This window comes from Chrysemys picta, chromosome 15 (genome assembly GCF_011386835.1).
Source record: "Chrysemys picta bellii isolate R12L10 chromosome 15, ASM1138683v2, whole genome shotgun sequence".
Classification (NCBI taxonomy): Eukaryota; Metazoa; Chordata; order Testudines; family Emydidae; genus Chrysemys; species Chrysemys picta.
The window spans coordinates 18,182,876-18,196,975 of record NC_088805.1 but is presented as its reverse complement, the minus strand read 5'-3'; the positions used below and the strand labels follow the sequence as shown (position 1 = coordinate 18,196,975).

The 14,100-nt window shown below is 42.2% G+C and overlaps 1 protein-coding gene across 14 annotated transcripts in view; it reads left to right on the top strand.

Annotated features, from left to right (window-relative positions):
• ARVCF (ARVCF delta catenin family member) overlaps positions 1-14,100 on the top strand; it is a 437,864-nt gene that overhangs the window by 21,354 nt on the left and 402,410 nt on the right. For 12 of the 14 annotated variants that reach the window (XM_065568005.1, XM_065568006.1, XM_065568000.1 and 9 more), the window contains one exon: positions 13,925-13,996. The exons of the other annotated variants lie outside the window; for them this stretch is intronic. The gene's annotated coding sequence lies outside the window, so the exon portion shown is untranslated. The remainder of the gene's footprint in view (positions 1-13,924; positions 13,997-14,100) is intronic. 14 annotated transcript variants of the gene reach the window in all.

The window sequence follows — 14,100 nt, the reverse complement described above, 5'->3', positions numbered from 1 at the left end:
TAGGTATTCCAGTTGAGTCATGCATCTGCTCTTTTTAGATTTTGCTATTACTATTGACTGCTGGATCCTCGAAGCAGGTGTTGGAAATTTATCCTCTAGCTGGTAGGGTTGCAAGATCCCGTTAAATTCATACTGAAATCTACAAGAATTTCCTGCACTATATAAGTGATGACTGACCTCAACTGTAAAATTTTATATGTTTTATATCACATCTGCCATACTGCGATGAGTGGCTATTCTTAGCTGTAGCTAGTGGGAGAGCTCAAAACTATTAGTTCTGGACTGGTGTTGAGATGTGATTTTTAAAAACAGTGGTACTTTTCCCAAGCTCCACCCATGAAGTGCCAAAACAAATCTCTACTTGGAATAGGTCTTCATGAGATTAATCTCCTTCCTTGTGTGCTTTGAACAGTAATGAAATAGTCAACATCGATACCTAGGGCTGAATCTTCAGCTGTAGCTCTAACCATGTTATTCAGTAAACTTCTCTTGCTCCATTCCTAGAAGATAGACACAACCATGCGGATTGAATTATGACCTATTGTATTAAATTTGAAAGATGGGGAATGCTTTTGGAGAAAAACTAGTAGTTTTTGCAGACTAAATTCTTTGTAAATAAATTATTATGCCAAAGAAAGGCCTGGCGCCACCACCAATTTCTCTTGACCAAAACAACCCAAAGGATCTTGAATTTTGAGTAACCGCTCAAGTCAAAAAGGGGTACAAGTATGATAATGCTTTGGAACCAGAGTGACTGCAGACAAGTGAGTCAATGCAAGATCAATCGTAGCAGTTACAGGTGGAAGTGACCTATTAGATAATACGTTCATCTTTTGCAAATACAGAATGTTCCCCATGGTACATGGATTCCCTTCCTCAAGAAAGGAGAGTCCTTGTTGCCTAGTAATTACTCGTGCTGAGAATGAGGAGACATTGGGTTCCATTCCCAACTCTACCACTGTCCTGTTCCATGACTTTGGGCAACTCACCTCATTTCTGTGTCTATTTCCCCTCTCAGCCTTTGTCCATCTTATTTGTTTAGATTATAAAATCTTGGGGCAGTGAATGTCTTTCTAAGGCTATATATGGTGCCCATCACAATGGGACAAATAGCAATAAAAAATCCAGAATAACACAACTATTCCCAATGCAAAAGAGTTGAAGTCTGGGGGAAATCAGCTGTACTTTGCAGCCAAATGGGAAAGCTCATAAAGGAGAGAATGATTTTTTTTGGAAGCAGTGAGCCAAGGTTATACCTCAGGATTGAAATGGCTTTCAAAAACATTCAGTTACACATATCTCTCAACTTAAACAAATAGAGAGCTGTTAGTAATTATTTGTATTATAGTGCTTAAGAGCCCTCTCTCTACACTTTCATTTGCTCTTTATACTGGCATCCCATAGAATATTGAATAAAGTTCAAGGACTTTTTCCTTATCTTTAAGGTGCTCAATTGTTTAGGCCCAGAATATTTAGAAGACCGTCTAAAGCTCTGGGATGAGGACCATGGTCGACAACTTTGCTCCTCTGGCACAGCAGAACTCTACGATAAGGGTAAAGCTCATCTGGGTAGAAGATAGACGTTTCTCAGTGGCTGGTCTGAGATTGTAAAATGAACCTGCCTCCCCAGAACTAAGGATCATTACAAACCTCACCACCTTCTGCTCCAAGTGCAAGGTGTCTTCCTTGCTTTCTCTATATTTATATTTAAAAAAAAAAAAAGAAACCCAAACAAGACACTCCACTGCATACACTTCTCCCCCCGTGGGTAGGGGACTAGAAAACAAACACCACATGACAGCTGTTCGTCATACTACTTAATGCACTACTGCAAGGGTCTCAGATACTATGGCGATGAGTGTGTTCTAAGAACCTGTATAGAATAGCTATCGCTGGCCTGAAGAACTAAAGTGGAATCAAATATGCTCAAGAGCCCACTGACACAACACGGTTATTGGCTCATTTAGGTGCACAAACTTGTGTCGGTAGAATTTACCTATACAAGAGTCCAGAATGAGAGTAGCTATAATCAGATGAGCAAAAAGGCTGGAATAGGCAGATTCTTTTTAGAGTTCAGGATTGATTGTTCTTACTGCCTGCAGTAGTTGCACTGAAGATAAAATATTTGCACCAAGTTGGAGGGTGCTAATGGGAGAAAATACATCAGGCAAGGAATTTTCCTCTACTGATTGTAGAGAAGTTATAATGAAGGAAATTACGCAGGAATAAAATAATTACACAAATATTAATAATTCACAGCCTGTTTCTCCTCTAACTTACCCCTGATTTATACCAGTTTAACTTCATTGGATGCAGTGGAGTTACTGGTATGTTTAAGAGAATCGTACACCAAGTTTACTTCCCTGGGGGAGGCATTTGACATTTCATTGCCTGCTAGCATTGTCTTTCTTGGAGCAAATGTCACTTGAGACTTTTCTAATAAAGGACAAAAAACATATTTGAGCACTCTTGTCATTTCAGATAAAATCAAGTGACTGATTTCTGATAAGTCAAAATATCAGGTTTTTGGAAGTTTCTTCCCTTATAATTATAATTGTTAACATGTATTGTTTGTGCAAGGAACTTTTGAGAGTCAGTTCTCTATGGAAAGCTATGTAAAATACTTTTGAGGTTATTAAATTGAAAGAAATGAAATGGTAGGGGGAAATGTCAAGACCAAGGTCAACAAGTACAAGCGCAGTTTAATATTCTGGGGTTATTCCTTCAAAGAGACCTGCTCAGTGTATCTGTGAATTCGCCGTTGAGAGTTTAGGGCAATCATTGAAAGATGAAGGCAGCCTACTCCCATGCAGGATTGGACCCTTAGGGCATGGGCTATGGCTACTAATGTGATACAGACATGCTCAGTTCATGTTTATGTGCCTCACTCTCATGTCTGAATACTTTGATATAAGAAGTTCCCAATAACTTAAGATACTACAGTAGGCATCTTAGCCAAATATTCTGGGAAGCAGCTGGTGGATACAAAGTGGAGAAGTCTTAACTCAAAAGTTGTGTAGGAAGGTGTTTATTCACCTTTGAGTTATGCCATCTTCTGCTGGGAGAATCCAAGTTGTGAAGTCCACAGGATAGGGGTCGCAGTGGTGCAAGCCACTTTCATCTCCCAAGAGTGATGTATGACTGACTAATGCAACTCCCAAAATAGCCAGAGCCAGTCAAGGAGGGCTGGCTGGACCGGTGAATGGACTAGGGAAGGTGTAGGCATTGATTTGGTGTATCCCATGAGCATCCTCGATGTGTGGAACTCCACTGTTTAAAGCTACCCTTCCATGGCTCAAAAGTTTGGAGTCCATGTCCCCAACTAAGGGTATATTGGAGAGAATTACATTATCTGGATGAGTGCAGAGAGAAAGACCTCTAGAGTAGACTTATTTACCATTTAAATGTACCATTTTAAATTATTTAACACATACTAGAAATTAGCATTTAGCAAAATGCAGGGTTCACAAAGGTTCTTCTAAAGTTGCAGAAGTTCCTGCTGCCCTTTTATAGAGCTGGTTATAAAGCATAGTGAATATGATCTTTTAATGTGTTTTGGTCCACCACTAAATATATCTTCCATAATCTTTTTTGTTTCTATCAAATATTTCTCCACATCTTGAATATTATGCATTGCTTTTCTACAGTACTCTTAGTGACTGCTGCAGGAACTCTTAGTTAACTCAGTTGGAACATCTTGGCTTCTTGGAGGTCTTCTATTACATTCAGAGTAAGAAATAACTGCCTGCTTGTGTGGTATTTTGATTCCCTTCCTTCCCCCACCCTTTCTTGTTTAGGGTTGTTTTGCACGCTAAATTTAAAACGGCTGTTGGGAATGGTAAACCCAAGTTGATTGTAAAAGATATTGTCTGTTGGCATGTGTACAACTGGGAGGATCAGAACAATGGAAGGTTAATGTTTTGGATAAGCCGGAAAACATTGTTTAAAGTAATTCACAATGTTCCTGTCTTTTAGGGTGGATAAAACAAACTGAAAATGTTTTCCCCCTGTTTATGCACATTTTTCAAGTGCCGCAGGAGCTGATGTGATGCTGTGACTGATTCTGTGAACGGGATCAGTGCCTTCTGTGAGGTATTAAGTACCAACTTCCACAATCCTATTGGAAGGGACCATAATCATGAAACTAAGGTTTCAGTCAAAGTTTTCTGGATTATGTCTAGAGCTGTTCTATAAGAGACATTCACCCTTCAGTGTGTTGAGAACAGCTAATATGGAGGAGCTTCTGAATATTAATAAGAGACTTATTAAGCTAGTTTTCAGTGCAGTTGTTCAGTGACTATACTCATTACTTCCCAATAAGTGCTGTGCTAGAAGATTGTTAGAGCTTATGATATACCGCTAGACTAAGTGTTCGTTTCCATCATTTTTTCTTTCATTAATGGTGTTAAGCAATGTAACTTATTCAGCAAGTTAAAATTACATTTCCACTTTTATTGCTGCTGTACTTCTAGTTTTGGCCTGATTCCTAAGAAATCCATACCTTTTGGGAGTGCAGTTTGGCAGACTAAACTTTTCTAACAAGGTTATAAATGATGACTGGAAGGCTTGTTTGCCTCTATTGCTGCTTGACTTGCTTAGTGTGACACAACAGGGCAGGACAAAGGAGGTCCAAAAACACGTCTGACATATACCCCATATAATTTTAACACCAGAGACTTTGTGAGACAAAAGGCTAAATGCAAGTTTTATCAGCAGGTGATTGTAGCTTTGTAATTCACATACTGTTTATTTTGTAAAGCAGAATCACACTAGCCTGTTCTAATAGACTTGTAACAGTGCTTTGAGTGGGTGGGCCAGGTCCTGATTAGACTGCTTAGTCTTTACTCAGATGAAAGTTACTAATGCTTCAGTAAGAGCTAAGATTTTGCTATTTGGCTCCCTCACAGGATGGCTGGCCTCGTAGTAAAGTAGGTCCAACTCCTCTGTGCCAGAACAGGTACTCCCATTTGGCCAACTAAGGGCTTATCTTCACTACCCGCCCGGATCGGCGGGTAGAAATCGATCTCTCGGGGATCGATTTATCGCGTCTCGTTGGGACATGATAATCGATCCCCGAATCGACGCGCGTACTCCATCAGCCCAGGTAGGAGTAAGCGCCATCGACGGGGGAGCCGCGGCGGTCAATTTGCCACCGTCCTCACAGCGGGGTAAGTCGGATCAGATACATCGAATTCAGCTACGCTATTCCTGTAGCTGAATTTGCGTATCTGAAATCGATCCCCCCCCGTAGTGTAGATGTAGCCTAAGAAAAAAGGGCAGTGGGTTGGGGTAAAGGCTTAGTGAAAGAGAGACTCAGTGAGTCAGATTAGACGGAGTCAGCCAGGAGGCAACAGCTGCCGGAACCCGGAGACTGTGTGGTTCCTGGGAGAAGGTTGAAGGCAGGAGAGCAGCAAGAAGTTGATGGCCCCAAGCCTGGGCTGGAGGAACAGCAAAGAAAGTTGCCTTCTTGCTCTAAAGTGGAGAGGGCTGAAGGCAAGGGAGCAGTGGAGGAGCTTACCACTGATATGTCCAGGGCCAGACAGCAGTACCCAGAGAAACAGAGAGAGGGCTAGGGGAATGAGGACTGCTCTACCGGTAAAGATGATCTTCCAGCAGAGAGCCTGTGTGGGCTCTGGCTGTGAAGGACTGGGTTTTAAGGACTATATACCTGGGTGGTGATATGGACTACATCTTAGGGCTTGTTAGAGACTGTTTGCAGTATGTTTGATAATAAAGTGGTCCCCAGGAAGGAGATTGATTAAGCAAGAGAGCCTAGCATAGAGTTTGAGGTAACTGAAATGGGAAACGGAGGCAGCCATGCTGCAGGAGGGCATCCTGAGTGGGGTCACCCAATGATGGCCACTTGTCAGGAAAGTAAGGGACAATCAGTCATGCTTTATAAACAGAACCTAGTATAAAGGGTTAATAAAAGTTATGAACTTCTTACAGGCATAAGTAGTATGTGTTACAGAGAGCTATAAGCACATCCTTATAAGTGTTACAGGTGGTTATCTAACCATTCTTATAAGCAACCTATTGATCTGATGGACTTATAACAATTTATAATTGATCTTTATTAAATCATTTAACTCTTTTTAAACTGTTAGTGGGATCTTAATATAAATTGTGACTAAATATTAATGTGCAAAAATCTACTTTGAATTTTCCTGGTTTTTTGGTTCTGATTGGTTGATTATTTCTAGTTTATGGCTATATTGAACCCACATGCTTATTTCCTCGGGGTGGGGGGGGGAGTTATGTGCATTTCACACACAATGAGAGAACAGTCCAACCCATGTCAGGGTAAGAACACAAGAATTACCATTCTGGATCAGACCCATGGTTCATCTAGTCCAGTATCTTACCCTGGGGGGGGAGAGGGATAGTTCAGTAGTTTGAGCGTTGGCCTGCTAAACCCAAGGTCGTGAGGTCAGTCCTTGAGGGGGCCACTTAGGGATTGGGGCAAAATCAGTACTTGGTTCTGCTAGTGAAAGCAGGGGGCTGGACTCAATGACCTTTCGGGGTCCCTTTCAGTTCTATGAGATAGGTATATCTCCATATATTATCTGACAGTGGCCAAAATCACATGCTTCTGAGGAGGATGCAAGAAGCCTGACAGTAGGCTGATGTGGGAAGGTCTGCCCCTTCCCCTCCCCACTTTGAGGGTCTCATCCTAACACCCAGTAGTTTGAGACTGGCTTAAATCCTGTAGCATGATGTTTAGTATCCCTTCCAAAATGTCTGGATAGTCTTGTTACACATAAGTGTCCAGATCATCTTTGAATCTTGCTGAATTCTTGGCCTCATTGTCATAGGCCATGATTGAGTTCCATGGTTTATTTACACATTGTGGGAAGTTTTTTCCCCTCCTTTTGTCAGTTTTGAACTTGACATCTTTCACAGACTGTCCCTTTGTTCTTGTATTAGGAGACATACCATTTGTTATTTTATATACACTTTATGTTCCTTCATTCTTTTCCTTTCTAAAGTTAGCAGTCCCTTCAGATGAAAGTGAATCAGAGCCAGCTGCCCCTGTGCACCAGCTTGTAGTCAGACATCACTCTGTGGTGCACTGCTACCAATTTCTCCCCTCTTCAGGGCCCTTTAACTTAGAGTCCATAGGTAATTAAAACATTCCCCTCCTGGGGTTCCATTACTGAGTCCTTACATACTGCACCCCCAGGCTTCACCCCAAGTTCATTCACTTTCTCCCTTTAGGTAGGGAGTTCCTAGACCTTCTTCCAAGAACTAGGTCCCAGATGAAAACGTCTCAAGGCTTCACCTGACTGGTGCTCAGCCCTTTGGCTTCAAGGCCGCCAAGCCCTTCTCCCAGTCAGGCTCTCTAGTAGATGCTGGTCCCAATACTCCCAGTAGGTTTGCCATCCCTCCAGGATTGTCCTGGAGTCTCCAGGAATTAAAGATTAGGATGAAACTTCCTGGAATATGTCCAACCAAAACTGGCAACCCTAACTCCCAGACCGTACTTGGCTGAAGCTCAGCCTTCTGGTTCTGCTTCCAGGCCTAAACCCTTCTCTCAATCAGTTTTTAGCAGAAGTCTCTTGTGTCCTTCCCTGTAGGAGCCTTTCACACAATCTGTAGTCTCCGTACTATTTTCTGAGCTTCTCCTCTTCATTGCAGCCTCCTGCTGCTGTCTATATGGTAGAGTCATCCTGACCGCTCCCAAGTGTGGCTCATTCTGTAATCAGGGTTGACTAGCTCTAGCCCTTTAAGAGTGAGCCACCCTGTTATAGAGAGTTTTTCAATGCACTGTTAGAAGTCATAAGCAGACCTGGAATACCCATCACATTGAGAGGCCTTACATTCTTTGCATTTTATGCCAGCCCTGTTCCAAGGTTTATGCTACAGATTAAATATCTGGAAGGTATCAGTCTTTCTGGTCTGCCATCTAATACTGTCTGTGAAGTGGAAAGTTTCTAGGCCAAACCAAGCACTTGGATGTCCCCACCCCCCCCGACTGTTACATTTTCTCCCTTTTTTATTTACTTGCACTCTGCAAATCTCCGCTTAATTCTAGACATAATTTCAGGACTCAACAAACGATAGCCAGAGACCCAGGGTCACTCTATCTCTGCATGCGGGCAAACCTCTTCTTGGTTTGTATTGATTCTCAGACAAGTATTGTAATCGGTTATTTGAAATTGAAAACTGAATTTCTTCTGGTTGGAAAAGGTCATTTCTGAGAGCTATCCAGATTGGTATGAGAATATTCATTTACTCAACTTTGAATAGACTAAACACAGCATATACCATATGTGCTGACAAAACAAGTTTAATTGGAGGGAGGCACATTTGGTAATTTGAAGATACAGTTGGCACTACCAGAAGCTTGTCCTTGTTTGCATTAGAGGTTTTCCCCCAAACTAGCGCACAGTGACGAGTGGCATCAGCAAAACAAGTAGTGAAGACTTACCCTACTAACGAAACGAGAGCCCATATATTACTAACATTAAAGCTATCTTAGCATTTTGTGAAATAATTGAATTTAACCAGCACAAGCTTCCTTATGTGTGTCTCTCTCCAATCTGCGTGGAATGGACTAAGGTCTTGGGTATAAAGGGCCCCCCGCTGCCCCCTTTCATGGATGGAAGGGTGAGCCCACTAAAATGGCACAAGTTATTGTCCAAAAGAACTGCAAGAACTCTTAAATACAGACTTGTAAGGCCAGAACTTCAAGGCAGGTGAACATACTCTATTCCAAAATGGACATTTCAAAGCTGTCCCAATCCTAGGTAAACAAGGGCTAGAGCAGCAACAGCTGCTGATGCCACTGAGTAGTTTGGCCTGCTCCTTCCCTACTGCACACAGGATACCTTTAAGGATTCAGATTCTAGGAACACAATGAAAGAAGTGTCTGTTTGGGGAAATTACAAGTGACCCCCTACACCTCCCTTCTGAACCCAACCATTGGGGATGCCTGTACAGTAGGGAGCAAATGGACAGTATTCTGGCCACTAGCATGCTACACTGCAGAGAGTAAGGGATTTCCAGCTGCACACTGTTCTAGGAGCTATATTCTTGTACTAAGAGGATGATGGGGACACCTTGAAAATAGTCTGGAAAAGCCATGATTATATTTACTGAATTCACTGAAATAAATTCCTCTCCTCTGTGATGGGATTTACGTAGAATATCAAGGAAGGACCTGCTGTGGTTGCTGGCTTTTGTGGGGTGTTTTTTTTTTTTTTAAGTTCCAGCTCCTGGAGACATGAGAAGTTGAACTTTCATTTTAAAAAGTTTCTAGCCCCAATATTTGCAGAGAAAAGTTGGAAAATGGGACTCCTAAAGGCTCCAAAACCAGAAAAGAGAGACCAAAAATGTAGTTTTTAAATTCATGGTTTTTAAGTTAGTCATGTTTTTTGGGGTCCTGACTCGTGATTTCTGAACACTCGGGGCTGGCAGTTTTTACATATAGGGTCACATTATGGTAGGTCCACTGCTAGGTGGAAGGGTTGGTGCAAGCAGCACACTTCTCCTACCAGCACTCCCCTGAAGGAGGCAGCCTGGAGGAGTCCAGGGTGAGAGAAAGCTTGCCAGCATTGCCAGAGTCTTTCCACATGCAGTTTTTAAGCTCCATGGAAAGTTGAGAGTCTTAAATCCTTGTAAACACACCACACAGGTAGGGTTGCCAGGCATCCAGTTTTTGACCGGAACACCCAGTCGAAAAGGGACCCTGGCAGCTCCGGTCAGCACTGCTGCCGAGGCTCTTAAAAGTCTGGTCGGTGGCACAGAAGGGGCCCGGGGCTAAGGCAGGCTCCCTGCCTGCCCTAGCTTCGCATGGTTCCCAGAAGCGGCCGCCAGGTCCTTGCAGCCACTAGGTGCATGGGTGGCCAGGGATGCCCCATTCGCTGTCCCCGCCCCTAGTGCCGGCTCCATAGCTCCCATTGGCCAGAAACTGTGACCAGTGGGAACTGCGAGGGCAGCACCTGCGGGTGCGAGGGCAGCGTGTGGAGCCTCCCTGGCTGCCCATGTGTCTAGGGGCTGAAGGGACCTGGCAGCCACTTCTCGGGAGCCGCGATAAGCGCCGACAGGACCCCGCACCCCGAACCCTCTCCTGCACCCCAACCCCCTGCCCCAGCATGGAGTGCCCTCCCGCACCCAAACTCCAGAGCCCGCACCCCCCCCAACACCCCAACCCCCTACCCCAGTCCCCTCCTGAACCCCAACCTCCTGCCCCAGCCTGGTGAGGGTGGGGGAGAGCGAGCGATGGAGGGAGGGGGGATGGAGCGAGTGGGGACGGGCCTCAGAGAAGGGGCGGGGGTGAGGCAGGGGTGTTTGGTTTTGTGCGATTAGAAAGTTGGCCACCCTATACACAGGTAAGAGTCTCATTGTCTGCAGTAGGAGTTTTTGCTTGTAGTATCAGGGCCCACAATAAAAATATTAGAATTTAAGATTTTGACATCCAATTTGATTGAGTTCTCTTATCTTAATATTGGAGACATGAATTAAGATGGGTTCAGTCAACATTTATTCTTTTTTGATCAGATTCTTAATGGTGAATGTTGTGTAGGCCAGTGGTTCTCAAACTAAGGCCACCACTTGTTCAGGGACAGCCCCTGGCGGGCTGGGCCAGTTTGTTTACCTGCCGCGTCTGCAGGTTTGGCCGATCGCAGCTACCAGAGGCCGTGGTTCGCCGCTCCAGGCCAATGGGGGCTGCAGGAAGCGGTGGCCAGTATGTCCCTCAGCCCGCGCCACTTCCTGCAGCTCCCGTTGTCCTGGAGCGGCGAACTGCAGCCTCTGGGAGCTGTGATTGGCCGAACCTGCGGATGCGGCAGGTAAACAAACTGGCCCGGCCCACCAGAGGCTTTCCCTGAACAAGAGGCGGCCCTAGTTTGAGAACCACTGGTGTAGGCTACACATGGCATTGTTGGTTTTTTTTAAATAAGAACTGTGAGAGGATCTTAAAAGTGGACCACGCAATATGGCTCCCGTTTTGTATTACTTAATATTTTAATTAACATTAATAAACATTTTTAAACTTTAACAGGTTCCCACCTGTAACATTGCTCCACTGAAGTCTTTGTTTTTAGTCCTATCTCTTATTTTTTTCACTGTTTACTTTTTCCTTTGGCTAAAAGAAGGGGAGTGTATGTATGTTTTATTTCTGGAAGGTTTGTTAATGGGGAACAAGATGTTCTAAACTAAGTAATGCCAGAATTCGGCCCCTGAACTCCAGATTGAATTGCTCAGCAGGTGAAGTCTGAATTGCTAATAGAAATGATACTTTGGGAGAAGATTTTTGCCCAAGGTTGGCTTTGTACAGATACAAAACGTTTCTCTGACTACCAGCTCCCTTCAGTGCTGCTTCTGGAATACAGCAACCCTATTAAACCACTTTCATTTTGTGACAAATATATTTTCTGTGTATGTGCTTAACTTGCCAGTATGTTTCTTCCATTTCTAATGAGATTTTTCCTCCGTTCTCCTTTTGCTAAACATGATGTGGGACTAAATGGCACTTACTTATCAGAGCTGATGTAGATAAACAAAGCATCCTGTTTACTAATTACATCAAATAAACCTGCATCAAATGACTTCCTGTAGTTATTGGAAGTTGCTATATTAAGACATGATGTTGCCCTGTACTTATAAATTACCAAACCAGACAGAAAATTTACAAGGGAAGGTAGTTGCACCCTGAGACACTCAAGTGCTGTATGGTAGCCAAATTCTGACTGGCCTATGAGAATGGAAAAACCAGACCATATGTGGCTTCACTATATTATAATTCGGTTCATAGCAAACCCAGGTTTGGACCTTGTATTACAGTGCGCAAATAGCCCTGTTTGCTATTGCTAATCCTTTTAAAAGGTGTTTATCAATTGTTATATACAAGTGCAGATTTTTTGATTTATTCAAGTTATATACACCTATAAGTCTGATCCTTGTCATTCACATCCATGTTTTTTCTATTGAAGCATTAGGCCTCATGTTATTTAAGCAATGAGAAATAGCCACATTGGTCTGAATTCTGATATCAGTTACAGAATTAATTTTTGTAATGATACATTGGTGTAAATCTAGTGTTACTGAGGTAAGAGTTTAGTCTGGTCAATAGTAAACATGCCATAGATTAATGACACATTGTCTATGTGGAAATATATCTACTTATGTACATATACTTTGTGTATATTTTATACAAGCTTGTAACTGATAGCTGGATTTTTTCCAAAATACATGTGTTATGAAATTAAAGTTCTATCAAATCTTGTATAAGACAGAAGAGAAAGTGGAGGGATTTTTTTGTTAGCACTATAGAGATGCATTATAATGGTGCAAAACTTAGAGCACCAAGACTGAATTTTTCTGCGTATGCCGAGATCAAGTACAATTTAGATAATCTAGGTAATACTTAGCCCTGCAGTGAGTACAGGGAACTGGACTAGATCTCTCGAGGTCCCTTCCAGTCCTACGATTCTGTGATTTGAATGCATAATGTTGCTTTAAAATTAAGTAAAGAATTTTTCTATCTTTTCTATGTGTGCAATGACAACATATGTAAAGATCACCGGAGATATATTTGGGAGTTTATCCACTCCTTTTCTATTTTTTCATCCCGTCAGATTGATTAAAAGTTTTATAAGACAAATTTCAAAAACTTGTCAGATGTATTAGTGTTGGTCAAGAGTTCTCTGGCACTGACATCCAAGACCCCTGCTTTTATTTATACATATATATATATGCTATAGAATTCAGGGATGAAGAGTGATCTTTTTTAGATCAATGTCTTATAAGGTCAGAGTAAAATCCATCCCCTTTTCTATCTAGCACAAGCCACAGTCTGCCAAGATGCTTTTTATTTGTTTTCTGGATTGTTTGTATTATTGTTCCACCTGTTTTGGAATAAGAATTTCAGACATTTTGATAAGTAGATTAGAGAAGTTGTCTTGTAGCTTCTGTAAGTATCTGTAATGCGAGGACATACAATTTTGTTACTTCCTGCAGCTAAAGCCTTCGTTAGCATATCTGAAGTTTTATTTATGTATGTGATTCAAGAAGAGTGGCTTGATGGCTGTGTTCTGGTAGTTTTATGTGGTTAATGTAATCTACCACTGGGCACTGTTATTTTTTCTTCTGGTATATTTTCCAGTCTCACTTCAGAAAGACTGACTTATCCTCTCTCCTGTTGTAAATTATCCTTAATGGATTGGATTAAATAATACAATTAAACATGATATTTCTTCTGAATATTAATTCCAGCCAAACTGAATAATCATAGAATCATAGAAATGTAAGACTGGAAGGGACCTTGATAGGTCACCTAGTGCAGACCCCTGCACTGAGGCAGGACTAAGTATTCTCTACACCATCTCTGACAGATGTACATGCAATCACTGGCTCTTACAGGAGAAATGCCAACGTTGAGTATTTTTGTAGGCAAGCTTAGTTATTTGTTTCTAATACAGGGCTATTTTAGCATGTGTTACATGGCATTGGATTTTGATTTTAAGACATCATGATTAGAGTACCGGTAACAATAATAATAATTGAACAAGCCACCATGTGTTAGGTCACTGATTTCAAGTACCTACCATTCTCCATATATATTTAATAAAAAGAATAGGAGAGGAGTCTGTTATACTGTATCTTCCCATTATATTTTTCATGCATGTGATTTTTTTGAATTTTGTTGTAAAGAGGTTTCAGCAGAAGCCTGCTCAGTTGCCTAGCAGCATCTGAACCAAATGGGAAATGCCTTCTGTGACCTTGCCTTGTCATAAGCAGTGACTCTGAAGATCACTGAAAGTCATATCATTGCAGCTTTACTCCCTGGGTACAACACTGCATTTTTAAAAGCCATTTTAGGTTGAGAAGCTGTATGTTGGAACTCCGCTCCATACAATAGTAGTTCCACTATTGGCACAGTTTCTGGAACAATGGTCTCTCTGCTTCTTGTGTTTTTCAGGGACATCCACATGCTTATTAAGTTCTGCTTTGTGAACGGCGGAAGAAGATTGTCAAATTGGCTGAAAGAGCGGTAAGAGCTGTCACAGTTTTCAAAGATACAAGGATGTTTTTCTGTTATTAACACAAATTTTCACAGCAGTGGAATCTAGAATCCCAAACTGCTACTTCCCTCTC